The sequence below is a fragment of the Lissotriton vulgaris genome, chromosome 5 (genome assembly GCF_964263255.1).
Source record: "Lissotriton vulgaris chromosome 5, aLisVul1.2, whole genome shotgun sequence".
NCBI classification, from domain to species: domain Eukaryota; kingdom Metazoa; phylum Chordata; class Amphibia; order Caudata; family Salamandridae; genus Lissotriton; species Lissotriton vulgaris.
The window spans coordinates 992,215,871-992,242,343 of NC_141693.1; the positions used below are offsets into that span (position 1 = coordinate 992,215,871).

At 48.2% G+C, this 26,473-nt stretch overlaps 1 protein-coding gene across 1 annotated transcript in view; it reads left to right on the forward strand.

The window, feature by feature from the left end:
- GOT1 (glutamic-oxaloacetic transaminase 1) overlaps window positions 1-26,473 on the forward strand; it is a 102,484-nt gene that overhangs the window by 62,144 nt on the left and 13,867 nt on the right. The gene's annotated exons all lie outside the window — the stretch shown is intronic.

The window sequence follows — 26,473 nt, forward strand, 5'->3', positions numbered from 1 at the left end:
CTCCTAATTTTCTTCCAAGGCAGTCCCTTGGATGATCATACATAGCTACTCACTCTCCCTTGGAACTTCTTAATTTGGGTACTGGGGAAAGTTGGAGGAATTATGCTAAACAGAAAAGTCAACCTTAAGAGGATCTTCATCTTGATCAGATTTGTTCTGCCATAAACACTTCGTGGGAGATTTTCATTTTAAAAGAACTAAAATTTCGCCACTACTCTTATTCAGATTGATAATTTGGGGTTGGTTGGGTATTTGTGGATCTAGATTCCTAAGTAACTTATCTGCTCTTTTTATCCTTGAATCCCATGGACTTCTCCCCCATCTGCCCATTACTTGACCTCTGTTTTCTCTCCTTATTGTTTTGGTAGCCTGAATAATTCCCAAACTGTTGTACATACGCCTCGAGCGTGGGGATCGAATATTCATGACTGACTGTATATAAGATGATAATCATCTCCCTGGAGTGACAACTTGACCGCCAAGCCCGGTGCAACTCCCTGCGTTCGGCTGCCCTGCCCAAGCCCCCCTTGGGAGGGAGGGGTGGGGGGTGAGGGGGGGGTGAGCAGACCAAAAACAACTGTTGTGTGTGAAAAAGGCCGCTTTATTGAAACAGGTGCACATTAATAAATTAAAACCTCGGCCAAGCCTTACAAAACTAGTCGTCTCTAAATATGATATATCCTCAACCCCCAATCACCACCCCCACCCCTAACACGTCATCAAACCCGCCCCCACCCGTACATTACATATTTACAAAATTCAAACAATGCAAAGACCCTGCATAATCATTTCAACTTATCAAATCCGCCAAAACCATAACACAACTCCCTAATTTGCCCCCCAACCAATCTAGGTCCCCCAACCTATGTAACCTACCCAAAAAATCATCCTGCCCAATTCCCCCTGACAATGCCACAACTTAAACACATGCCAACCGACATCTTGCCAATCCTGAGAAAACCACCAAAATCCCCGCCACCCAGAAAGCGGGGGGGAGAAATACACCCCCCCTTTCTGCCCCCCAAACAGTGGAAAAAACTCGGTAAAATAGCGCAAACCTATGACACAAACTGCTGAATCCTAAAGCAACAAGACAACACTTCTCTCAGCTCAAGGAAATACAGATTCTTTCCAATCCTGGAAAGATGAACACCGTCACCACAAAAAAACTCTACTGTGTCATACCTAATGCCACCATGACGTCACTCGACCAAAACCCAAAGCTCTACAAAATCTGGAAACCTCAAGGTTGATCTTCTTACGTGCTCTATCAATTGCCTTCGGCTTGATTGCGCCTCTCCATGACCTCCGCGGATCCAATTCAGTCCAAAAAACATGGCATCCCGACCACTGCTTCTTCATAGCTCTCAACAGGACAACACCTTTTACAGTGCACAAGTCATTTCCCCCAAGTGAATCACCAGAACAGCCGGGCAGTGACCCCCGACCAACCAAGAATTAAGAGCAGGAGTTAAATCCTTCCAAAGCATGCCTCCCCTGCCTTTCCAGATTACAGAGAAAAAACGCTAGTTGAAACCCAACATAGAACCAAAATATCTATCACAAGCTTGTACAGATGTTCGCTTCACGAAGGAATGTTCCACAATCCAAATGGTCATAACTGCTGAGCGGGGGCCAGACACGGAACCTGAAATGAAGAAGGCAGTATCAAATTTAAGAAAAAGATGACACCAGCGCCTCTCCTGCTTCACTTCGCACATAGCGCTTAAAGCATTTTGAAGACCAACGCCCCAAGCGCATGATGTCCTGGCCAGACCAACCCCTGTTATGCGCTTCAGTAGCTGCCCCAATCCTAAAAGAGTGAGAACCATATTTCTTATCATCTAAACCAATGTCCCGTAAAGCCTTACGGAGCACCATGCGCAATTGAAATTCTGTAACCCTGGATATGTCAGCATGCTGAAAAACAAAAGCATCCAGTTGCCCCCCAGAAACAAACCACCAACGTCGCACCCAGTGTAAAGGGCAGGTACCTAGAGGAGAAGACTCTTCCAACCAAACACCTTTACCTTTTGCTCTCTGGTCCGTTTTTGATCGAAAACCACAAATGAACACCTCTCTTTGACAAATGGACGTCCCCCCCCAGACAACCCCCCCCCATGTAACTTAGAACCTTACATCTCCGAAACTCTGAAAGCACCAAAAAACATCCACACCATAAGAGTGGAAAAAAGGCATGCTTCAAACTCATCTCTGCAAATCCGGGGCAAAACCTTCACTACTCTAGCTAGATTTTTCCAAGATAAGGGACTCCGAGCTGACTGCTCCCCTCCCCGCTCCCGGAACCAACCTTCTAACATTCTTTTCCCCACCTCACCAGCAGAAGGAGAGTAACCCCACATAAGCTTGCCCATAAAGGAAATACCACCTAACTTGCCTGCAATGGTAACCCTGGATAACTGCCTGTCCATCAAATCAAGAATAAACTGCACAACATCTTCTACCTGTCTCCAGCCAGGATCATGCCTGCAGGCCCCTGACGCCAAAAATTCTCTCCAAGCCAGTTCATATGCAGACCGAGTAGATGAAGACAACGAACCTACCACCAGCTGTATGACCCTATGTCGCCTACATCCCAGAGGTGTTCCGGCATGGGGGTTGGTGTCCTGTCCGCCTCCGAGGCCAGCCCATGGAATCTCTCCCACTGCGAACGAGACAAAGCATCCGCAATGTCATTGTCCACACCAGGAATGTGCAAGGACCTGAAGCTAATGTCATACTTAAGGCAGCCCAACACAAAGACTCAGAGCAATTTCAAAATCTGCGTATCCTTGGCTGATTGCCTATTGATGATGTCCACCACAGCCAAATTGTCAATCCGAAAGAAAACTTTCTTGTGTGCCAACTCCTGTCCCCACAATGTCATACCACTACCACCGGAAACAGTTCTAGAAAGGCAATACTCCTACCACCATCCTTCCACCTTGCAGGCCACTTTTCCGCACACCACTTTCCCTGCCAGAACAGACCAAAACCTTCACTGCCCGCTGCGTCCGAGAAAATCTGAAAGTCCCAAACCCAATCGTCCTCCCTGAGTAAAGGAACACCATTGAAAGAATGCAAAAAGGCTTCCCACATGCGCAGGTCTTCTTTGACCCCTGCTGACAAACGCACATGGTGATGGGGCAATTGAAAACCAGACAAGGACCTGCCTAAACGCCTGCAAAAGGTTCTTCCCGCTCTGACCACCCTACAAGCAAAATTCAGATGGCCCAACAGCACTTGCACTTCCTTGACTGTGACCTTTGTTTTTGCCAACATTGATTGCAATGGCTCCTGCATTTTCCTCTTCTTATCCACTGGCCAGCGAGCCTGCATTGCCTGAGAATCAATCTCAATGCCCAAAAAGGACATGGTCGCGCAAGGACCCATTGTCTTTTCGGGTGCCAACGGTACTCCCAAAAGGTCCATAAGTTTCTGAAATGTGTCCAAAGCTGCCTGACATTCTGAGGAGCCCTGGGAGCCGACAAAAAAGAAGTCATCTAAATAGTGTGTCACTAACTGATGTCCAGAATTGTGTGTAAAAAACCATTGAAGAAAAGTACTAAACGTTTCAAAAAGAGAGCAGGATATGGAGCAGCCCATTGGCAGTGCCTTGTCCACGTACCATTTTCCATTGAAATGGATACCCAGAAGATTCCAATCTTCAGGATGGACTGGAAGCAATCTAAATGCAGATTTTATATCGCATTTTGCCATCTCAGTCGAAATGCCAGCGGTCACCACTAATGACATAGGAACATAAACGGAAGAATAAGACACAGAAACTGCCTCCTCGTCAATAAAGTCATTAACTGAGGACCCCTCTGGCCATGACAAGTGTTGGATTAGTCTGTACTGACCTGCTTCCTTTTTAGGGACAACACCAATTGGGGAAATGATCAAATTATCCAGAGGCCAGTCCTCAAAAGACCGGCCAACCTGCCCTTCCGTACCTCCTTGTCCAATTTAACCAGTACTATTGCCTTATGTTCATCAGCCGATTTTAGATTCTTGGACCAGCGCCGCAGCCGCGGCCCTGAGTAACCAAGACGGAACCCTTCTTGAAAACCAGTCATCAAAATTTGTTGAGCTCTAAAATCATCATAATCCAGCAGACCTTCCATCAATTGATCCAATTTAACCGGAGTATGAGCCTTTGGGCCCAACCCCTGAAGTGTGTTTCCCTCCCCTATTAGCCTGTGACTGTTGCGTTGTGCCTGAAGCGCTAGTACTCTGCTGTGACCACTGCTGGCCCCCTGAAGGTCGGGCCCCCAACACTTAGCCAATGGGTGTCTTCTGCCCTATTGTGAGCACTCATGACGATATTTACAGAATTCCCTGGTACACAAGCCTTTGTTAAAGTCCCAGCAGGCACCCCCCCCCCCCCAGTCTGTGTGGCTGATGCATTTCCCACCCCTCCCCTGGTGGGCTTTCCCTGAAAGGGCCGGTAAACTAACGGTAATCCACTTGCAGTAAAGATTGTCTTACCACCGGCAGTTGCACCCATCGTGTGTTGCCATAAATCTGTGTCTAATTCCCCCCACTTGGCCTCAGGATCCCAAGCCATCCTAGCCCTAAACTCTTCGTCATATTGGGCCCACGTAAAACCACTACCTGTTGTCTGCGCCTTTCTGATAACCTCCATATACTTATATAGCATATAGCAACGCAGCGCTCTGGGAAATTTTCACAATATACGCTAGCGTATATTAAAAAGGCTGCCGTCCAATTCTCAATTGTGAGGGGAACTTTTGGGCGCTTGGCCAACTCCTACTCCTCCTCCTTCGAACCCTCCTTAGAACGCACCTCCCTGTGCAATAATTTCAACATTTCGACATACCCTTCCAAATTCTCTCTTTCGTGGACAGCATCAAATGAGCACCTAAAGGCTTTGTGACACCCATATAGGGCAATTTCTTAATTTTCAGCTCCTTGCTATGCAAAGTACCTGTCACTAATTCAACTGTGTCAGTGTTCATGCCACTCTCAACCTTGGTGCCCAACGTTACATCCCCTTCCCCTGTGCCTACCCCTTGATCTTTAACATAATGTCCTTTATATAATTTGCCTTCAACTCCTTCAACCAGTGCCTCTCCCCCGTCCCCACAGACACCATTTTTGGTTTGGCCCGTGGTTCAGAACGCTCACCTGGCTGTAACAAAGGGGCTTGCCTCGGCCCGATCTCCATGCCATTTGTTCAACATTATCGACCGTCCGAGGAACCCTTACCGAGGGGCCGCGCTCTGGACCCGGTTCAGACACCACCACCTTCTTTGGACGCACGACCACTGGTGCCTGAAAAAGACTAGAAGAAGCATGAAATTGCCCCACCCACTCTGTGTCACATAGCTCCCCTTCTTCCGGGCTATCATCGTCATAATCCAAAATCAAAGACTCTTCCAACCGGGAAGGGATCAAAACCGGCATCCTCCCATGCGCCTTTACAGAACCATCATGACCTACATGGGCCTTACTAACCCTTTTTCCACCACGTGACGGAGGAGCCGACTGTACCCGCCGGTACTCCCCAAACTGCTGATCACTCAATTGTAGATGTTCAGATGACCAGTCCTGCCGATGATGTTGAAGATACGTTGGGGCCAGCAAGGTCGCGCCAGACCTCCATTTGCTGACCGCGCTGGGATCTCAGACGGTACGGATTGTGCCGCGCTAGGCTCCACCCTCCCTTCACCTCGGCGCCATTGGGCCGCACTTTGCCCTACCGAGTCAGCTGCTCCAGGGCGACCATTAACCTGAAAAGAAAAAGGCTGGACTGATGTTCCGGGTCCCTTTTTACCAAGAACCTCAAACTGCTCACTCCCGCCTGACACTCTACCACCCGACCAAATACCCTTCTCCTGCAAGCCCCTGTGAGAGCCTGAAACATTTGCCTTAAAAGAAACACTACGAGGAGGGGGCGGGGGGGCTCAACCAACTCCTCACCACTACTCCAATCCAACATTGCTTGCACCCCAGCCGAAGCCGGACCAGAAGCCTGACCTTCCCCTTCCCCACACTCTGTAAGTGCCACTTCTTGGGCCCCCAACCCCTTATGGAAACCCCCCAACCTTCACACCTGGCAATCCCAATTTACCTTGAAGCTACCCTGTGGACCAAATGCTGTAACATCCCTATTAGACACAGCCTCACGAATCCCCTCAGACCAGGAAGGAAATACATCCAGCCCCTCCCAAGACTTAGCACGCACCCCCTGTTTCAACATGCCCCCCTTAAAAGAAGAAACCGACAAATCCCTGACAACATCCTCCTGTATAACCCCACCAGGTGCCAAAGAATGAGAAGGGGGGGCAGAAAAACTGCTTCACGATCCTGAACTTCCACAGGTAAACCCCCCCCCATCTGAGCCCACTCTCCCTCACCCACAGAACCACTGTGCACCGACACCACATCACCCCCATGTGAACTTTGAGGAGAAAACAAAAGCGGGCTATAAGGAACAGGTGCCCCCCAACTGACCGCTTCCCCCACCCAACCTGGTGCCCTCATTAATCAACCGAGAGGGGCAAGCCGGCGAGATAAAACCAGCCCCCTCCTCTTCCCTCAACCGGACACCACTAACACACTGCCTGCCATAAGGAGAATTTACCGGCCTTTACACTTCCAAAATAACCGCCTGTACATGCTCAGCCCCCACCTCCCCTCCCAACCGTGACTCACCCGATCCCAGCGTGGATGCTGAAGCAGATCGATTCTTGCCACCGCTCTTCCCCCGCTGGGCGGGGGCTGAAACAGCTCGCGCAGCGGGCAACGGATCCGGCAAGGACTCCGGCGGTTCCATGACGTCAACCACCATATTAAACGACTGCCCCAGAGACACCTCAGAGAATTCAACGTCTCGCGCCAGCTCCACAACCTCCAGCCTCTGCGCTTTCACACCCGGGGCCGCCTTTCGAACCCGCGAGCGGCCCCGCTCACTTACCAGGTCCGTCCGAGCACGCTTCGGGGTTAGACAAGTCGCCGCCACTCCTGCTGAGGCCCGCGACATCCCCCAAGACGAGGTCCAACCTACCAGCCTCACTAAGAAGCCTAATCGCCTCTAAGACTCTATAATCCTCGGCTGCCATGACAACTAGAAAATACACCAACACTGATTTTTTTTTTTAACTGAACAAACCTCCCGGCCACCAGGTCACCGAACCTAAAATGGTGGCCGGGAGGAGGAGCCCGAGGAGTTTATACCTGGGCTCCATTTGGGAGGAAAATAGAAGCCCAATTATAAAAAACCAGCCCAAGTGGGCTGCACACCCACCCCATACACCCCTCCCAAACCGCCCGGGGGGACCTCCTTGCGGTCGGCTGCCCCCCCCAAACCCCCCTTGTAAAAGCGAATGCGTGCTGTCATCTGCCCGTGCTGTCATCATTTATTTATTGTGAGCAAGTGCATGTTTTATTTCCGCTTTTATTTCCAAAAGGTGGCGTGGCGCTTAATTTCCGTTATTGCTTATTGTCAAAGCAAATGCGTGCTGTCATCTGTCATCTGCCCCGTGCTGTCATCATTTATTTATTGTGAGCAAGTGCATGTTTTATTTACGCTTTTATTTCCAAAAGGTGGCGTGGCGCTTTTATTTCCGTTATTGCTTATTGTCAAAGCAAATGCGTGCTGTCGAATATGTGACGTTTTTCCGCAAACAATTACCCCGCATACCATCACTCCGCAAATATTACACCGCAAATACAATCACCTCGCAAATGATCACAACGCATACTTTTACAACGACTAAGCCTTTACCATGCATGCCACTACAACGCAAAGGCATGCATGTTTAAGGTATACTCATTGTAAAAGTTTTAAAGGTAAGTGAGAGTACCCTACCCTACACCGTAATGTAGTACCCCTGCACAATCCACCCTCGAGACAGTCCTTTACCTACATTTACACTACCCAGCACGGCCCCCCCCAACACTACCATAAACCACTTTTCTAACCCTACACAAACACTACAACACTACCTTAATACACTACCCCTGCACGACCCTACACAAACACATCACTACCCTTAACCCTAAAACACTACCCCCAGCATGACCCTACACTACACAAACACTACCACACTACCCTAAACCCTAAAACACTACCCCCAGCATGACCCTACACCACACTAACACTACCCTAAATCCTAAAACACTACCCACAGCATGACCTTACACTACACAAACACTACAACACTACCCTAAACCCTATAACACTACCTCCAGCACAACCCTACACTACACAACCATCACAACACTACACTACCCCAGCACAACCCCCCCACCCCTCAAAAATTAACCCCAAACCCCTTACCTCTCTCTCGTCGTGGTTCCACTCTCCTCCTGGTTCCATCTTAATGAATTCTGTTTTTTTTTCACAACGAGAGTGCATTTACCATACATGCCTTTACAACGTAATTTGTTGTAAAGGCATGCGTGGTAAATGCACACACGTTGTGAAGAAAGCGGAGTGAAGGTATGCGGGGTCAAAGACCTCGCGGAGTAATGGTATGCGGACTCAAAGACCGCGGAAAAAAAGATTCGGAATAAACGTAGATTACCGTTCCAAAAGCATGTAATGTAAAGCCTCCTGCGATGTGAAAGTCGCGTTGCGATGGCATCGCGTGAAAACACCATTGTTGTAATGGGTGTTTCCCACTAATAACCAATAGCATCATCATATGGTCTTATTTTCTCCACCAGGTGGCACTCTCCCTAATTGGAAAGACTATTGGATTTGTGTCAACAACAAAAAATATATGATCTAAAATGACCTCCTAACTACAAAATTCTATGCTTTACTGAAACATGGATAAGGGTAAGACTAAACACAGAACAATGTGTCAAGGGATATATGAGGTGTCCCTCCCTTCATTCATATAATACAGGTCAACTAGCACCAGGGCTTTAAGTGGGATGAAAAAACTGGGGGGGGGGTCCTCAAAGCGGCGTGGCCAATGTAATTAAGGGCGTGGCTTAAAACACATGAGCTAAAAATCGGCGCTTAGCATAGAGTCCCTACAACAAGTCGGGACTATTGGCTCTGCAAATGGTTGTTAGTTGCATAAGATAAATAAGCAGCAACTATGGCATGTACATAATGTTGAAAAAGCTTCAACTTAAAGCCCTGGTGACACCAGGACAATGTTGCTGCACCAGAGTTTCAAAAAGAAAAGGGAAATCCAGAGAGAAAATGACTCTAAAGGATTTACCATCTCCTACAACGCTCACCTGGCATGAGGTCGTGCCGTCACTTCTCCACTAATGAGAAGTGAGCACACACACACACATTGATGTGCCTGCACTCACTGCAGTCCAGAAAAAAAACGGGCCGCCTGTGCCAGAGCACAAAACAGAGCCCGATAGAAACCCGTTTTGAGGTCCCCTTTGAAAAACTGCTGGTGCTCTGCCCCAGTGAGACCCGGCCCACTTAAAGCCCTGCTTGCACCCTAGTGCGTTGGTGGCTTTCGTCGTGAAAAGGGATAGATGGATCCCTTTTCTGTGCCAGATAGGACATTTACCCTGGCTCAGATTCGGTCACTACTGTTCAGTACATATGTGTATGGGAAAAAACCCGGTTCTCCTCTGAAATGAAAAAAGAACAGTAAATCAAGCATACAATACACATATGAACTGCTCTGATTAGACATTATTAATACATAATAAATAGTGCATAGTGTACCCGATAATCACGTTACTGTGTTTAAAACAAAACACTTCACCACATTTTGCTGTGAAAAAGCGGGGGAAGCGACCAAAGGAAGTAGAACAATTATTTTATATTCTTGTTGTACCAGGGCAGTGTTGATGAATTCACCAACCTGTGAAATCATCTGTTGAGAGAATGTGTGAAATCAACAATGCTATGATAGGTGCGGAGAAAATGAGCTTTGTAAGTACTTCTTTTGAAAGGGAATGTAGATAGACTGCACAAAAGATAAAGCAAATAAGTAAAGGGAATTAACAATACCACGAAATTACGTGTTTCATTTAAAGTGCTAATAAGTTTAGGGCATCTTGGCACATTGTTTCTGACCTTTTATTTGCTGAGAAGGTGAGAAAACATAAGATATATATTTTTCATACACCTTTTATATTTTTCATACTACTTTTATCACTCGGAAGGACCTGAGTTTAAGACAGAGAAGGCTCCTTTAAGTGGGTTCAAACCGTGTCTTTTAGCAAAGCGTGTTAGAAGCAAGAAAGGGATTATACGCTTTAACTTTAGCAAGCAGTAGTTTTTGTTCTGATAAGACTAAGAGCGCCTGGGTGTGCGGGAGCCTGGGTCCCTTTAGTTGGTTCCACCCATACTATGAACTAAGTGTTCATTTCCTTTAAAAGGTACAGCGCTTGTGTGTAAGGGAGCAGTAGTTTAATTTTAGGTCTCGCCTACGCAGCGCGCATGCGCTGCATAGGAAGAGACCTTTAGAAATCGATTCAGTTTTTCATGCAAAAACGTGCACACATTGCATTGCTTTGAATGGCAACGCGTGCACGTTTGGCGATTCCCTTGCGGGAGCGAGCTTTGAAACCATTTGTTTGTAATTAACAGATGATTCCTGCTCACTCCCGCAAGGGAAACAGGTGCAGGTCCCCTCCTCCCCCGCTGCCTCCTCCTCTCCTCGTTTTTTTAGAAAGCGATTAATTTCGAACCAATTTTGCTCTGCAAATTAACCTTGCTTCTCATTCGAAGGGATGAATTTTGATGACTATTTACCCTGCTTTATGGTTACTGATATATTTCAAAAGCTAAGTTAGCATTCTAGTTGTTGCTGCAACGCAACCGTAGCCGCCGCAGTGGCGTTTGCCGTATGACCCGCAGACACATCGCTTGTCAGTGATTGGAGGGCTTGGGCCTCCCGTCATGCTGTGCCCTTTGACCCTTGCCGGTCACTCAGTTTACTGTTGTGCACCGACATGTGCGGTGGCAGTGATGGCGACAGTAGGAACAGCCGGTTGTGTGCGATGTGGACTGTGGCTCTTGAGTGCCCAAGCTTGGTTGAATGGTACCAGCACCACACCGAGGGTGTTCCACAAATGAGGCGTGCACTGGCTCTGTTGTACCAGCAGCCAGGGTAGAGTGTGAGGTGTTTGAGTCCCTGGAAGGATTCTTCAGTTACCAGAGCATGTCAACAATGCCAATCTGTGGATTAGCAATGCCGATTATTTTGAAATTTTTTATTTTATTTTTATGGCGACTATTGAATATAGAACTATTATATCTTTTTGCAGAGGTGAAAGATGCTTAACGACTTCACCACATGATTGTAAAGCGGTATTTAGCTGTTGCGTTAACACGTCTCAAGCATTAAATACAGAAAAGTAGCTGAAAGTTGGGTTTTTAAATATGATTTAGAATTTTGGATTTTCTTCTTGACCCTCAGGAGTGTATGATCCTGGGTTTTCCCCCCTGTCCCTCACATCCCTTCCATGGCACATTTGGTGCACTTTCAAGCTGTCTAAATACAGCTGTGAAGAATTTTATGCACACATAGTCTTTACATTGGCTGGCTATAAAACATATGTATGTGTTGTGTGTATGGGATCTCTGCCGCTCACACTTCCTCTAATTGTATTGTGTTTGTGAGTTCGCTCTTCCTGGGCCCCGGTCTACCCTAGACAAACTTTGCATTTGTTCTGCCCATTCCCATGACCCGGCCATTCAGCGGCAGGCATCCAGCATACTGTAAATTATGTGGCACACCATGGCAGCCGCCATGACAGAGCGCTTTGATCAATCTTCTTGCGCAAGATGCGCGATGGTTGTGAGTTAAGTGTTGAAAAGTTCCTTTTCGTGTGAGGGAAGCAAAGCCAAGCCTGAACAAAAGACACAACTGATAGTGTTCACCATTAATATGGCGCACAAAACCTGACATGTCCTAGGAACTTAAATAATAGGTTAAGATATCACTGAATTCATTGGTACTCCTGTTAACAACTGAGAGGATGAAAAGCTGAGTTAAGTCCGGCAAGAAGTTGAAGCTGTTGTGCACGAGTTTCTAACTGCTCTCCAAAGCAGATATTCAGTGCACTTTTTGGACTTTTTTTCCTCGCATTTTCGGCTTTGCTTCCTGTTGCGCTACACCCCCTTACTCTCCCACCCAGACCTCTTAGGGGTGATTCTGTTCATGTGTAGGGGTCAAGCACACAGCGCTAGCTAGATCTGAGGTAGCTGTCCAGTGATAATACTTACTTGGCAGTCAGGAGCATACTCGTGGCCATCACTATAAGGAGCCTTTCTTAACTGAAAGTTCTATCCTTGGAGAGCAACACCATGACAAGTAAATCCACAGCTCCGTAGCAGGTGATGCGCAAACGCCCCTCGGGCCCAGTAGCATGGTGAGCGAAGGCGTGATGGTACTTTCAGTGGTGCCAACCCCTTTCCTTTCTGGTGCTTAGCGTTACTCATATGATCTGGCACCTCAAAGGTCCTGGAATTTGTGAATTGGAAATCTCCAGTAAATGACATGTATTTTATGACCTATCCCTCAATTGCACTCAAAACTTTTAACCACATCTCTTCCAGTTGTCGATAGGGACTCTCCAGATACTCCTCGAAAAGTACAACAAAAACAAAACTGTCTATATTTTACAATCCATTCATCTATCCACAAGTTCATTCATCCAGTATTCTTACATAGACTCCTCCACCAACCTTTCCATCCAACCATGTATATCCACACACTCTCCTATCCATCCAGACTCGCGCAAGTCCAAACCACCATCTACTCTCACACCACCCTATACAACCATGCACTCTACCATCCGTTCATCCCATCCCCCCCTTACCCACCAAAATCATCCAACATATACACCCATTTGCCTATTCTCCCTTGAATCCCTCCCTACCCACCATCAATTCACCCAAGTATCCACCCTAAAGCATGTATCCACCCATCAATCATGAATATAACCAATCCCCACCCTACAAAAGCATCCATGTCTTCCTCTACCCATCCACTCATTCTTCAGTCCATGTATTCACCCAGTCATCCATCACATGTCCATTTCCTCTGTCTCCTCCTCGTTCCCGCCTTTTCCCCTCGTGTTTCTTCTCAGTGTGTCTCCAGTTTCCTTGCTCTCTCTCCTCCCTGTCTGTCAGTCAGTGGCATTTTTCCCTCCTCTGTCTCCCTCTCTTCCCCTCATTTTTTTCCCTCTGTTCCCCCTTCTAGCTACCTCTGTCCCCTCTGCACTCCCCTCGTACGGTATTAATACAAGTTTAGTTTTCAATTACCCCTCTTTACTGCTGTGATTAGGCGCCCAGTGCTGACCAAGATTATATCATTGGTGGCGTGGACTATCAATAGAAAGCTAATGTCTTCACGGGCAGCAGAGTAGTGAGATGTGCTGCGCAGTCTCCATCTCACGCGTCTTTCACTGACCCCCTGGCCCGAAATGTCTTTTAATTCACCCTTCATTGCCCACCTCTCGTTCCTTCTTGGCCCAGCGTCCTGAGGCCTATCTTCCTCAACCCGCCTGTTCCTTCCCCAAACACATATATTTCCTCTCTCTCCCCATGCTCTCCTCATGCTTTATATTAATTCCCTTCCCACCAGTGGCGCTCTACCCCTACTCCTTTCCTCTCATTTACAGCACCTCTCCCTCTTCAGCCCGCCCTCCTTCCCGTCAGTGGCATCCTGCCCCTCCTTACCACATATCCGTCCCTTCACCTCTTTTGCATTAGCCCGCTCCCTGCCCTCAGTAGAATCCTTTCTACCTCCTCATGACAACTTCTTCCCTCCTACTCTTCATCTCTCTTCTTCATCCCGCCCCTTACCTCCAGTTACTCATGTCTCCCTCTGTCACATATTCCCTCCCGTACCAGTCAGCCTCTCTCCCTCCTGATCTTGCCCCCCTTCACTCCCTATCTCAGTGCACTAAGATAAAAAAAAAGCATTGGCATAGCCAATAAGTCTCGCTTTTGGGACTGTTTAAGTATTTATTTATGCAGCACAATCTCCTTGGTGCAACAACATTATCTGTTGCATGGTTAAACACTTATAAGGTCCCAAAGGAAAGACCAATAACTAGCCAGTGATAGTTATTTTTTGTCTGGGAAAGCTGAGGAAAGCTAGCTATTTGGCCCTTAATGGGAATAGCTCTTGTTTCTTTCACACTTTAAAAGCAAAAGGTGGGGAAGCAAACTCACGCTTTGCTAAATGACATGGGTTGAGCCCATTTAAAGGGACCTTCCCTGCTGTACACCCAGGGGCCTTCTGAGTGATAAAAATAACTGCTTCCCAGATGTGTATGAAAAATATATACATCTTCTGTTTTCTCGTCAAATAAGCGGTGAGAAAGAACCTGTCGACATGCCCTAAACTTATTAGCACTTTAAATGAACCACTTAATTTTGTGGTATTGTTAGTTCTTTTTACTTTTTCGCTCTATTTACTTAAACAGCCCATTTTCAGCGCACTTATCCTAGCATTGTTGATTTAGCATAGACACTATCAATAGATGATTTCACACATTGGCGAATTCACCAACACTGACCACGTACAAGAATATAAAAACATTTTATTTCCTTTGGCCACTCCCCCTCCCCCGCTTTTTCACACCAAAATGTGATGAGTGACCTTATTTATTTGAAACACAGTGACGTGATTATCGGGTACGCAATGCAGTATTCTCTATTAATGGTGTCTAATCAGAGCAGCTTATATGGGTATTGCATGCTTGGTTGGTTTACTGTTCTTTTTTTCATTTCTGAGGAGAATATTGTTTTCTCCCCTTCTCGCACGTGGTGAACAGTCGTGACAGAATCTGAGCCAGGGGAAAGTGTCCTATCTAGCACAGAAAATTGACCCATCTTTCATTTATCCAGACGAATGCCACCAACCCAGTTGGGCACAAGTATGGCTGAAACATGTAGACCTGTATTTTATGTATGATGTGAGGGACCCCTCATATATCCTTTGACACATCAGTTCTCTGTTTTTAAATTTTTTTTATCTTACTCCTATCCATTTTTCATTAAAACATTGTTTTGTGGTTAGGAGCTCATTTTTGATCATATATTTTTAGTTGACACACAGGATAGAGTCTTTCCAATCAGGGAGACTGCCTCCTGGTGGAGAAAATAAGAACCGATGATGCTATCATTTATCAGTACGTCGATGGCGATCAGAAACATACATTTGATTGAACATAGCTGGTGAGGGCCCCAAAGAAATTTCTGAGATCATCTTCTGAATTTTGGTCCTACTAATTTTTGATATTTTGGTATACCCTTTTGGCAGCAGAGTGGGAAATTGACATTACTTGCTTCTCTCTCTCTCCCTTTGATATTTATAGATATCATAGTTTTCCGCCAAATCAGTTGACCCAGTAAGGAGATGGTTAGCTTATTTAATTGCCTTCCAGCATAAACCCTTTCTGGTCTGGATGGATCACAACCTTTATCACTTTTTCAAGCCTGCTTGCTATAAGGCCTACAAAATCTTTATAATCACAGTTCAAAAGGGAGATCGATCTAGAGGAGTCTAAGTTTCTATGTTCTTTCTTGGGTTTCAAATCATAACCGCCGTTGCTTGATGCCATGATGGGGAATTTCGCCTTTCTTTAGATATATTTATTATTAATGAGAGCTTTCCATACTGGGATAATTTTCCTATAAATCTCTACTCAAACCCCATCTGGTCCTGCTGCTTTTGCATTCTTTAATCTTCCCACCTGCTCTAATGTCTCAACTTCTGCGAATTCCCTTTCTAATACTAGAGCCTCTTGTTCTTCAAACATCAGTAGGTTCTTCTCTGCTAACCACTTACTGATACCTGATAATTCTGGTTCTATGTCCTCTGTATAGAACAGTCAGGTGGTTTAGCATCACTTTATGTACCGTTTGTTGGGATCAGACCATCTCCCCTTTTGTGGATCAATCCGCTGACTAATAAAATTAATAGTTTCTTCCGATTTTATGTTTCCAGGCCAGTAGTGTCCCACTTTTCTCCCCATTTTCAAAATGCTGTAGCTTGCTTGCTTTTCACTTCTCCTGAATCTGCATATCTAAGCCCAATCTAAATTTATAGCTATATATATTTGTAGCTCTTCCAAATCAGATCTCAGGCGGAGGGTAATTTGGGGGGCAGCTATTGAGGATTCTTGGAGCTCTTTCTTTCCTGGCGATTTCAGCCTGCAGTTTGTCATATTCTACATTGCTCATACTGTTTCGTTCATGTGAAATCTTTATAATGTCCCCTCTGATATAGACTTCATACAAATCCCATACCATGTTACTGTTAGCCGAGCCAGAGTTAATATAAAATTCTTACGTTTTTTCTATTAGACAAATTATATGGTTCTTGTTATGTTAGTTTTTTCTAGGGTCCACCTGTTCTCCTTCCATAGAGCAGGACATTCTAGGGTTATTACAACTACTGAATGGTCTAATAATGTCACTGGCTCATGGTTATTAACTTTGACTAGCCAAAGAATAATCATTGCGAGGATGGTGGCCATATTTTTTTGCTGTAGAAGGTGAAACCATTCTAGGTTCCCACCATCATGCCAAATATTGAGCAATCCTATTTCTCTGCTGACTTCTCGATGTTCAGGTATAAGTTTAGATGGTCTTGGAAGTTATATCTGTTTCTAAAATTACAATGAAATCTCCTCCAACGGTAATTCAGTCAGGAGATTTTAGCAGATCACATTCTAATGTAGTTAAATATGAAGGGTCATCACAATTTGTATCCTGCACATATCCATTTCAACCATAAAACATATGGTTGAAATGGATATGTGCAGGATACAAATTGTGATGACCCTTCATATTTAACTACATTAGAATGTGATCTGCTAAAATCTCCGGATCCAGCTCCCTGGGCTATCCGTTTTGTTATTCTATTAGCCTAGTATCTAAATTCTTCTTGATAATGATAGCTACATCTTTTGTACCACCAGTCTAATCTGAACTGACAATATCCTGTATCCACCAGCATTTTTTTAAACAAATCCTACACTCACCCTGTCTAAGTGTGTTTCCTGAACAATAATACCTTGTGATTTAAACCCAGTAAAAACTACTACCAAGTTGTGTCATTCACATCCCACGTGATCACCTCAAGCTATCTACCCAAACCATGTCGAAAGCCCTGTTGGTACACCAGCAGTAAGGAATAGATATTAGCTGAGGTCTGCTCTTTGAAGAAGAGTGGAAGGGAGTGGGAATCCTAAAGATACTGTTGCACAAAAATCACACTTAGCTAAGAAACTCCCCTATAACCCATCATGAAACTCTACTAAGCCTTAAAATACTTGAGACCTGTGAGACCATGTGGGAATATCCTAAATAAAAAGCCCACCACCCTCCTTAAACTCTTTCTTTAAGCTTATGAACATGGACAATACAGTGTGCTGGAAATGGAGGCGGAGCGGATGGAGAAAAAGCAAGGTTGGATGGAAGGAGAGCAAATGTAATTCTAAATAGCGAGCACCCCATGCAGATCCCCTCCTTCACAGGTACTTAACGGTGGCATATATATCCCCTTAATAAGAAGCTAGATTGGATTGGGGTGGGGTGGGGTGGGGTGGGGTGGATTGGATTGGATTGGATTGGATTGGAGTGGGGTGGGCTGGATTGGAGTGGGCTGGATTGGAGTGGGCTGGATTGGAGTGGGCTGGATTGGAGTGGGGTGGATTGGAGTGGGGTGGATTGGAGTGGGGTGGATTGGAGTGGGGTGGATTGGAGTGGGGTGGATTGGATTGGAGTGGGGTGGATTGGATTGGAGTGGGGTGGATTGGATTGGAGTGGGGTGGATTGGAGTGGGGTGGATTGGAGTGGGGTGGAGTGGGGTGGATTGGAGTGGGGTGGATTGGAGTGGGGTGGATTGGAGTGGGGTGGATTGGAGTGGGGTGGATTGGAGTGGGGTGGATTGGAGTGGGGTGGATTGGAGTGGGGTGGATTGGAGTGGGGTGGATTGGAGTGGGGTGGATTGGAGTGGGGTGGATTGGAGTGGGGTGGATTGGAGTGGGGTGGATTGGAGTGGGGTGGATTGGAGTGGGGTGGATTGGAGTGGGGTGGATTGGAGTGGGGTGGATTGGAGTGGGGTGGATTGGAGTGGGGTGGATTGGAGTGGGGTGGATTGGAGTGGGGTGGATTGGAGTGGGGTGGATTGGAGTGGGGTGGATTGGAGTGGGGTGGATTGGAGTGGGGTGGATTGGAGTGGTGGTGGTGGGGTGGAGAGTGGTGGTGGTGGGGTGGATTGGAGTGGTGGTGGATTGGAGTGGTGGTGGTGGGGTGGATTGGAGTGGTGGTGGTGGGGTGGATTGGAGTGGTGGTGGTGGGGTGGATTGGAGTGGTGGTGGTGGGGTGGATTGGAGTGGTGGTGGTGGGGTGGATTGGAGTGGTGGTGGTGGGGTGGATTGGAGTGGTGGTGGTGGGGTGGATTGGAGTGGTGGTGGGGTGGATTGGATTGGATTGGAGTGGTGGTGGGGTGGATTGGATTGGATTGGAGTGGTGGTGGGGTGGATTGGATTGGATTGGAGTGGTGGTGGGGTGGATTGGATTGGAGTGGTGTGGTGGTGGGGTGGATTGGATTGGATTGGAGTGGTGGTGGGGTGGATTGGATTGGATTGGAGTGGTGGTGGGGTGGATTGGATTGGAGTGGTGGTGGTGGGGTGGGGTGGATTGGATTGGAGTGGTGGTGGTGGGGTGGGGTGGATTGGATTGGAGTGGTGGTGGTGGGTTGGATTGGATTGGAGTGGTGGTGGTGGGGTGGATTGGAGTGGTGGTGGTGGGGTGGATTGGATTGGAGTGGTGGTGGGGTGGGGTGGATTGGATTGGAGTGGTGGTGGGGTGGGGTGGATTGGATTGGAGTGGTGGTGGTGGTGGGGTGGGGTGGATTGGATTGGAGTGGTGGTGGTGGTGGGGTGGGGTGGATTGGATTGGAGTGGTGGTGGTGGTGGGGTGGGGTGGATTGGATTGGAGTGGTGGTGGTGGTGGGGTGGGGTGGATTGGATTGGAGTGGTGGTGGGGTGGATTGGATTGGAGGGGTGGATTGGATTGGAGGGGTGGTGGTGGGGTGGATTGGAGTGGTGGTGGAGGGGTGGATTGGAGTGGTGGTGGAGGGGTGGTGGAGGGGTGGATTGGATTGGAGGGGTGGGGGGTGGGGTGGGGTGGATTGGATTGGAGTGGTGGTGGGGTGGATTGGATTGGATTGGAGTGGTGGTGGGGTGGGGTGGATTGGATTGGAGTGGGGTGGATTGGATTGGATTGGATTGGAGGGGTGGGGTGGATTGGATTGGAGGGGTGGGGTGGATTGGATTGGAGGTGGGGTGGATTGGAGTGGTGGTGGTGGGGTGGATTGGAGTGGTGGTGGAGGGGTGGATTGGAGTGGTGGTGGGGTGGATTGGAGTGGTGGTGGGGTGGATTGGAGGGGTGGGGTGGGGTGGATTGGAGGGGTGGGGTGGATTGGATTGGAGGGGTGGGGTGGATTGGATTGGAGGGGTGGGGTGGATTGGATTGGAGGGGTGGGGTGGATTGGATTGGAGGGGTGGGGTGGATTGGAGTGGTGGTGGTGGGGTGGATTGGAGGGGTGGGGTGGATTGGAGGGGTGGTGGTGGGGTGGATTGGAGTGGTGGTGGTGGGGTGGATTGGAGTGGTGGTGGTGGGGTGGATTGGAGTGGTGGTGGAGGGGTGGATTGGAGTGGTGGTGGTGGATTGGAGTGGTGGTGGGGTGGATTGGGGTGGTGGTGGGGTGGATTGGAGTGGTGGTGGGGTGGATTGGAGTGGTGGATTGGATTGGATTGGAGGGGTGGGGTGGGGTGGATTGGAGGGGTAGGGTGGATTGGATTGGTGGGGTGGATTGGATTGGAGGGGTGGGGTGGATTGGATTGGAGGTGGTGGGGTGGATTGGAGTGGTGGTGGTGGGGGTGGGGTGGATTGGAGTGGTGGTGGTGGGGTGGATTGGAGTGGTGGGGTGGATTGGAGGGGTTTATGTTTATGTTTATTAAATTTGTATTGCGCACAAATACCCAAAGGTGTCTCGGCGCAGAGGATTATACGTTGACGGAAATAATGAAAAGTGAAATTATTGATCAAAGAACCACGTTTTCAGCTGTTTTCGAAAAATAAAAGGGTTGGACTGGTTTTGATGGAGAGAGGGAGAGTATTCCATAGCCTCGCCGTGGCTACCAAGAAGCGTCTGTCTCCCCAAGCAACTGTTCTGGTGCGAGGAAGAGGAAGAAGGAAGTTGGATGCCAAGCGGAGAGACCTGCTGGGGGTGTAAATCCTGAAGGCATTTATTAAAAATTGAGGACCTGAGTTGTGGATGGCCTTATATGCAATACAGAGGGCCTTGAATTTTATGCAGCTTATGACTCTGAGCCAGTGCAGTTGACGTATGGCCGCCGAAACGGATTGGTATTTGGGGATGGAAAGAAGTGCCCTAGCTGCCGCATTTTGGACCAATTGCAGTTTATCCACAACCTGCTGTTGGGCATTTAGAAGGAGGGCATTGCAATAGTCCAGTTTTGAAAATATTACAGTGGTTATCAGTGTTATTCCTGCAGCTGGAGGTAAGTAGGGAAGTAGTTTTTAGATTTTTCTGAGGGTGAAGAAAGAGGATGAGGTCACAGTATTAACATGATGGATAAATGTTAATTTGGTGTCGAATATGACCCCAAGGTTCCTGACCTTGGCAACCGGTGCTGGTGGGGGGCCGAAGTCAGTGGGCCACCAGATGTCAGACCATACCGGGGACAGGTTGCCAAAGGTCATCACCTCTGTCTTATCCGAATTTAGTTTTAGGCAGTTCATCAGCATCCAGGAGCCTATGGCTAGCATAGCTTTCTGGAATCTTGATGCAACTGCCAAACCATTCTTATGGACCGCCAACACCAATTGGGTGTCGTCTGCGTAGGTAGTCGGACTCAGCCCATAAGCTTTTATGACCCTCGCCAGGTCCGACACATAGATGTTAAATAGTGTTGGACTTAGCGAGGATCCCTGGGGTACTCCACAGGGTAATGTGGATGTGGGCGAGTAGAAAGTACCAAGTTTCACAGATTGGGAGCGGTTGGCCGGAAAGGAAGCTATAAGGTCTCTGGCTAGATGGTTAACCCCCAGTGCTGAGACACGGTCGATCAAGATGGAGTGATCGACCGTGTCAAAGGCGGCGGAGAGATCAAGCAATATGAGTACAGCCGCCCCATTGTGATCTAAAATTGTTCTGATCTCATTAGCCGCCTTTATCAGTGCTGTTTCTGTCCCATGGCCTTTTCTAAATCCAAATTGGGTATCATCCAGCAAGTGATGTTGATCAATGAAATCTGAGAGTTGATGGTTCATGAGTGCTTCAAAGATTTTTGCTGGGAAAGGAAGGCTGGCTATGGGTCTGTACCTGGCTAGTTCTAAAGGGTCCAGTGAAGGGTTTTTTAACAGAGGTTTAATTATTGTTTTCTTCCAAATCTGTGGGTACTCACCCGTAAGGAATATAGAATTGCAAATCTCGGTTAGAGGAGGTGTGATGAGTCCACTGAGTAAATTAAGTACCGATGGAGGGCACGGGTCAAGCGGGGAGCCTGAGGTAACGGTTGCTGTGTATTTGTTGATTGTCTCAGCGAGGACAGGATGAAACTGGGAAAGAGTAGGACCAGTAGCCGGTGTAGAAATGGGTCGAGGGTCAGAGCCTTTGGAATGGGCTAATGAAGAAAAGGTAGCATATATGTTGGTGACTTTGCTAGTAAAGTAATCAGCTAAGGAGTTACAGAGGTCTTGGGATGGCTCAATTGCAGAAACAGAGGAGGGTGGATAAGATGTTAACTATATGAAACGGTTTTCTAGAGGAATTTTGTGCGAGCTCTATCTGGGATAGGTAATGAGCCCTTTTATGAGAGATTATGGCACGCTTGTAAATGGCTATGGCAGCTTTATAGCTTTGTTTGTCGTGAGGATTATAGTGTTTTCGCCAATGTCTCTCAAGGTTCCTGCAGTGCTGCCTCTGCAGTCTAAGTTCCTCTGAGAACCATCTAGCAGATTTAGTAGAACTGTTTGGAAAAATTAACTTGGTGGGCACCGCCATATTGAGTGCGTCCAGGAGCCAATCGTGGTATTTTATAGACTCCTGATTAGAGTTGGCAGGAGTCTCAAAAGGGGGAGTAGTGAGTAATTGGGTAAACAGGGAAAGATCTAAGTTTTTCCAGTCACGGATACTCTGCGCTGATTGTGATTTAGATTGTGCTGGATTAGGGTTATGTGCTTTAATACTAAAAATGACTGCATCATGGTCTGACCAAGTCAGAGGTAGCACCTTAGTTAGTGATATAGCAGAGTTATTGGTAAACAGCCCATCCAAGGTGTGGCCAGCTTGATGGGTCGGGACTGTGACTAGTTGGTGTAGTCCTAGTGCTTCCAGATCGGCAATGAGTTGAATCGTATCTTTATCCACGGGAGATTCAAGATGGAAATTAAAATCTCCCAGGACTGTGCAATCCGACAAATCTCGCCGAGATTGGAGAGAAAATGAGTGCGTGGGCCTGGAGGTCGATAAAGAAGACTGCCCCTAAAGACTTGGTTGTTATTAAGTATAATGGAGAACTTAAGAACCTCACTGGTTAGAGCGGGCATTGGTTCGGTTTTTAGGCGATACTTAGCTTTATGGACTATGGCAAGTCCCCCGCCCCTACCTAAGGGTCTGTCTAGTTTGGATACAAGAAAGCCCTCAGGAGTGGCTGAGCAAAAGTCTGGTCCAGAGGCCGCATCACCCCAAGTTTCTATGATAAACAGAATATCCAGGTCTAAGTTAGTAATTTATTCCCGGATTTTTAAGTTGTGCCTAGGTAAAGATCGTGCATTCATGAGGGCAGCAGAATAAGGGGGCCTTAGTTTCGAATGGGAGGACTGAGTAGGTGGGCAGAGATCTGGGAGTGAAAAAAGACATGTGGGGCAAGGAGTGCTGGGAGGTGTAGATAGTGACATACAAAACATAGGAGAGCAATGGTGTGGGAAGACACTTACGTTTATTTCTCTTAACTGGTCAACAGTGTACCGGATTAGTGGGGCTTGGCGTGAAGATGTATTTCGCACAGGGGGGGGTGGCCCTGGGCCCGGTCCCGGCGCAGACGGGCTTGCCTTAAGCGCGCCTTTGGCGCGCTCTCGGCACGTCCGCTGCGCTTCCGTGGGGGCATAGAGTTTAAATAGCCGAGTAGGCGAGCAGCTAGACAGCTAACCTCTCAACCCAGAAGTCCGATGTAGCCCTTCCCAGTATGGCGGTCTATCCCTCCACAACAAGCCGAAACATCGGTGGTGGAACGGGGATCGCGCCTCTAGTAGCACTACATTCGTACACAATAAATTTAGTAGTCCAATTACAGTGTAAACCGAATTATAGTGCAAACAAATTAAAATTATATACAATTGTTTTAAAAACCGCTAGAAGCCCTACACGAGGAGCGTCCGTCAGCGGGTTCGTTTAAAATGGGTAACTAGGGCAGGAGGCGCACTAGTACCAGCATGTGGTCTGAAAATCATTCGAGTCAAGGTAAATCCAATGTGAGGAGCTAAGCCACGAGTTTAAATAGCAGAGTAGGCGAGCAGCTAGACTGCTAACCTCTCAACTCGGAAGTCAGATGTAGCCCTTCCCAGTATGGCGGTCTAACCCTCCACAACAAGCCGAATCATCGGTGGTGGAACAAGGATCGCGCCTCTAGTAGCACTACACTCGTACACAATAAATTTAGTAGTCAAATTACAGTGTAAACAGAATTATAGTGCAAACAAATTAAAATAATATACAATTGTTTTAAAAACTGCTAGGAGCCCTACACGAGGAGCGTCCGTCGGCGGGTTCGTTTAAAATGGGTAACTAGGGCAGGAGGCACACTAGTACCAGCATGTGGTCTGAAAATCATTCGTCATTCGAGTCAAGGTAAATCCATGGGGTGGGGTGGGGTGTGGTGGATTGGAGGGGTGGGGTGGATTGGAGGAGGGGTGGGGTGGATTGGAGGAGGGGTGGGGTGGATTGGAGGAGGGGTGGGGTGGATTGGAGGGGTGGGGTGTATTGGAGTGGTGGGGTGGATTGGATTGGATTGGAGTGGTGGGGTGGGGTGGAGTGGGGTGGAGTTGTGGGGTGGGGTGGATTGGAGGAGGGGTGGTGTGGATTGGAGGGGTGGGGTGTATTGGAGTGGTGGGGTGGATTGGATTGGATTGGAGTGGTGGGGTGTATTGGATTGGAGTGGTGGGGTGGGGTGGGGTGGATTGGAGTGGTGGGGTGGATTGGGGTGGGGTGGGGTGGGGTGGGGTGGATTGGAGGGGTGGGGTGGATTGGTGGGGTGGGGTGGATTGGAGGGGTGGGGTGGATTGGAGGGGTGGGGTGGATTGGTGGGGTGGGGTGGATTGGAGGGGTGGGGTGGATTGGAGGGGTGGGGTGGGGTGGGGTGGATTGGAGGGGTGGGGTGGGGTGGATTGGTGGGGTGGGGTGGATTGGAGGGGTGGGGTGGGGTGGATTGGAGGGGTGGGGTGGGGTGGATTGGAGGGGTGGGGTGGGGTGGGGTGGGGTGGGGTGGGGTGGGGTGGATTGGAGGGGTGGGGTGGATTGGAGGGGTGGGGTGGGGTGGATTGGAGGGGTGGGGTGGGGTGGATTGGTGGGGTGGGGTGGATTGGATTGGAGTGGTGTGGGGGCGGGGTGGGTTGGATTGGTGGGGTGGGGTGGATTGGATTGGATTGGAGTGGGGGCGGATTGGATTGGAGGCAGATGGATTTAATTGGAGGTGGATTGGATTGGAGGCGGATTGGATTGGATTGGAGGTGGATTGGATTGGAGTGGGGGCGGTTTGGATTGGAGTGGGGGCGGTTTGGATTGGATTGGAGGCGGTTTGGATTGGATTGGAGGCGGATTGGATTGGATTGGAGGCGGATTGGATTGGATTGGAGGCGGATTGGATTGGATTGGAGGCGGATTGGATTGGAGGCGGATTGGATTGGATTGGATTGGAGGCGGATTGGATTGGATTGGATTGGAGGCGGATTGGATTGGATTGGAGGCGGATTGGATTGGATTGGAGGCGGATGGATTGGATTGGATTGGATTGGAGGCGGATTGGATTGGATTGGAGGCGGATTGGATTGGATTGGATTGGAGGCGGATTGGATTGGATTGGATTGGAGGCGGATTGGATTGGATTGGATTGGAGGCGGATTGGATTGAATTGGGGGCTGATTGGATTGGGGCAGATTGGATTGGGGAGGGGTGGATTGGAGTGGGTGCAGATTGGATTGGATTAGATTGGATTGGATTGGGGAGGGGTGGATTGGAGTGGGGGAGGAGTGGAGTGGAGTAGGAGTAGGAGTAGAGTGGGGTGGGGTGGGGCGGGGCGGAGTGGGTCTGAGCAGGGCGGGCAGAGTTGGAGTAGGGGTGGAGTTGGAGTAGGGGCGGGAGTGAGATTGGGGGTGGTGTGGATTGGATTGGAGTGGGGAAGATCATTTTGAATTGGGGGGGGGGGTTTGTTTGGGACTGGTGCCGGGCAGATTTTTTGGGACTAGGGCAGATTGCAGCAGGCAGATTGTTAGGGATTGGAGAGGGGCAAATTGTTTGGGATTGGAGCGGGCCAAATTGTTTGGGATTGGAGCGGCCAAATTGTTTGGGATTGGAGCAGGCCAAATTGTTTGGGATTGGAGCAGGCCAAATTGTTTGGGATTGGAGCGGGCCAGATTGTTTGGCATTGGGGCGGATTGGAGTGGGGCAGATTGTTAGGGAGTGGGACGGACTGGATTGGGGTGACTGGTTTGGATTGGCCTGGGGTGTATTGGAGTGGTGGGGTAGATTGAGGTCTACTGCACGATTGTGTTAAACCATAATTTCAGACATTACACATAAAAAACAATGTCACTTTGCAATGACCTAATCCTCATCTCCGAGAACAGCCCCCACAATCAATAACAAAAAAAAACCTGAGAGCCAAGTGAGAAAATAAAGTTAAATGTATAAAATAAACCTTTGCAGTTGTTTGTCTTGTTGGGCACCTTTTTGCCAGTTACACGCCTTCTGTTTGCAATTACGTCGGAAGCAGCGGATGGGCACTGATTAAGTTCAGTCCATCAGTGCTTGGCCCCTGCTCCACAGAGAGAAACAGAAATTAGGTTAGCCTCATGGCTGCTTCTGACGGCCAACGGCCGCCGCGTGCACTACCTTTGTAGTGCTGCGCACGTCTGTTGGCCGTCGCGGCCCTGCCTGCTCAATAGAACGTTCCGCGCTAGCGCGGAACGTTCGGCGCAATTAAGGGGCTAGACTTACCTTGATGAATTACGAGGCTTTAAAGAAGAGTGCCAATCAAGCCAACAAATAGTAAGAAAGGGGCGGACTTTAAGCCCTTTTCTGTATACTAGAGTGTCTCGCCAGCAAGACGCTTGTGCTAGCGCAGGCTCAACCCCCAAGTTATTTAAGACATAAGAATTCAAGCCTGGCTGTGAAAAGTGGTATCTGGGAGGAGGTAAGGTTTCAAAGTTAAGTGCTTGTAATGTTTGGGTGAAGAACGTAGA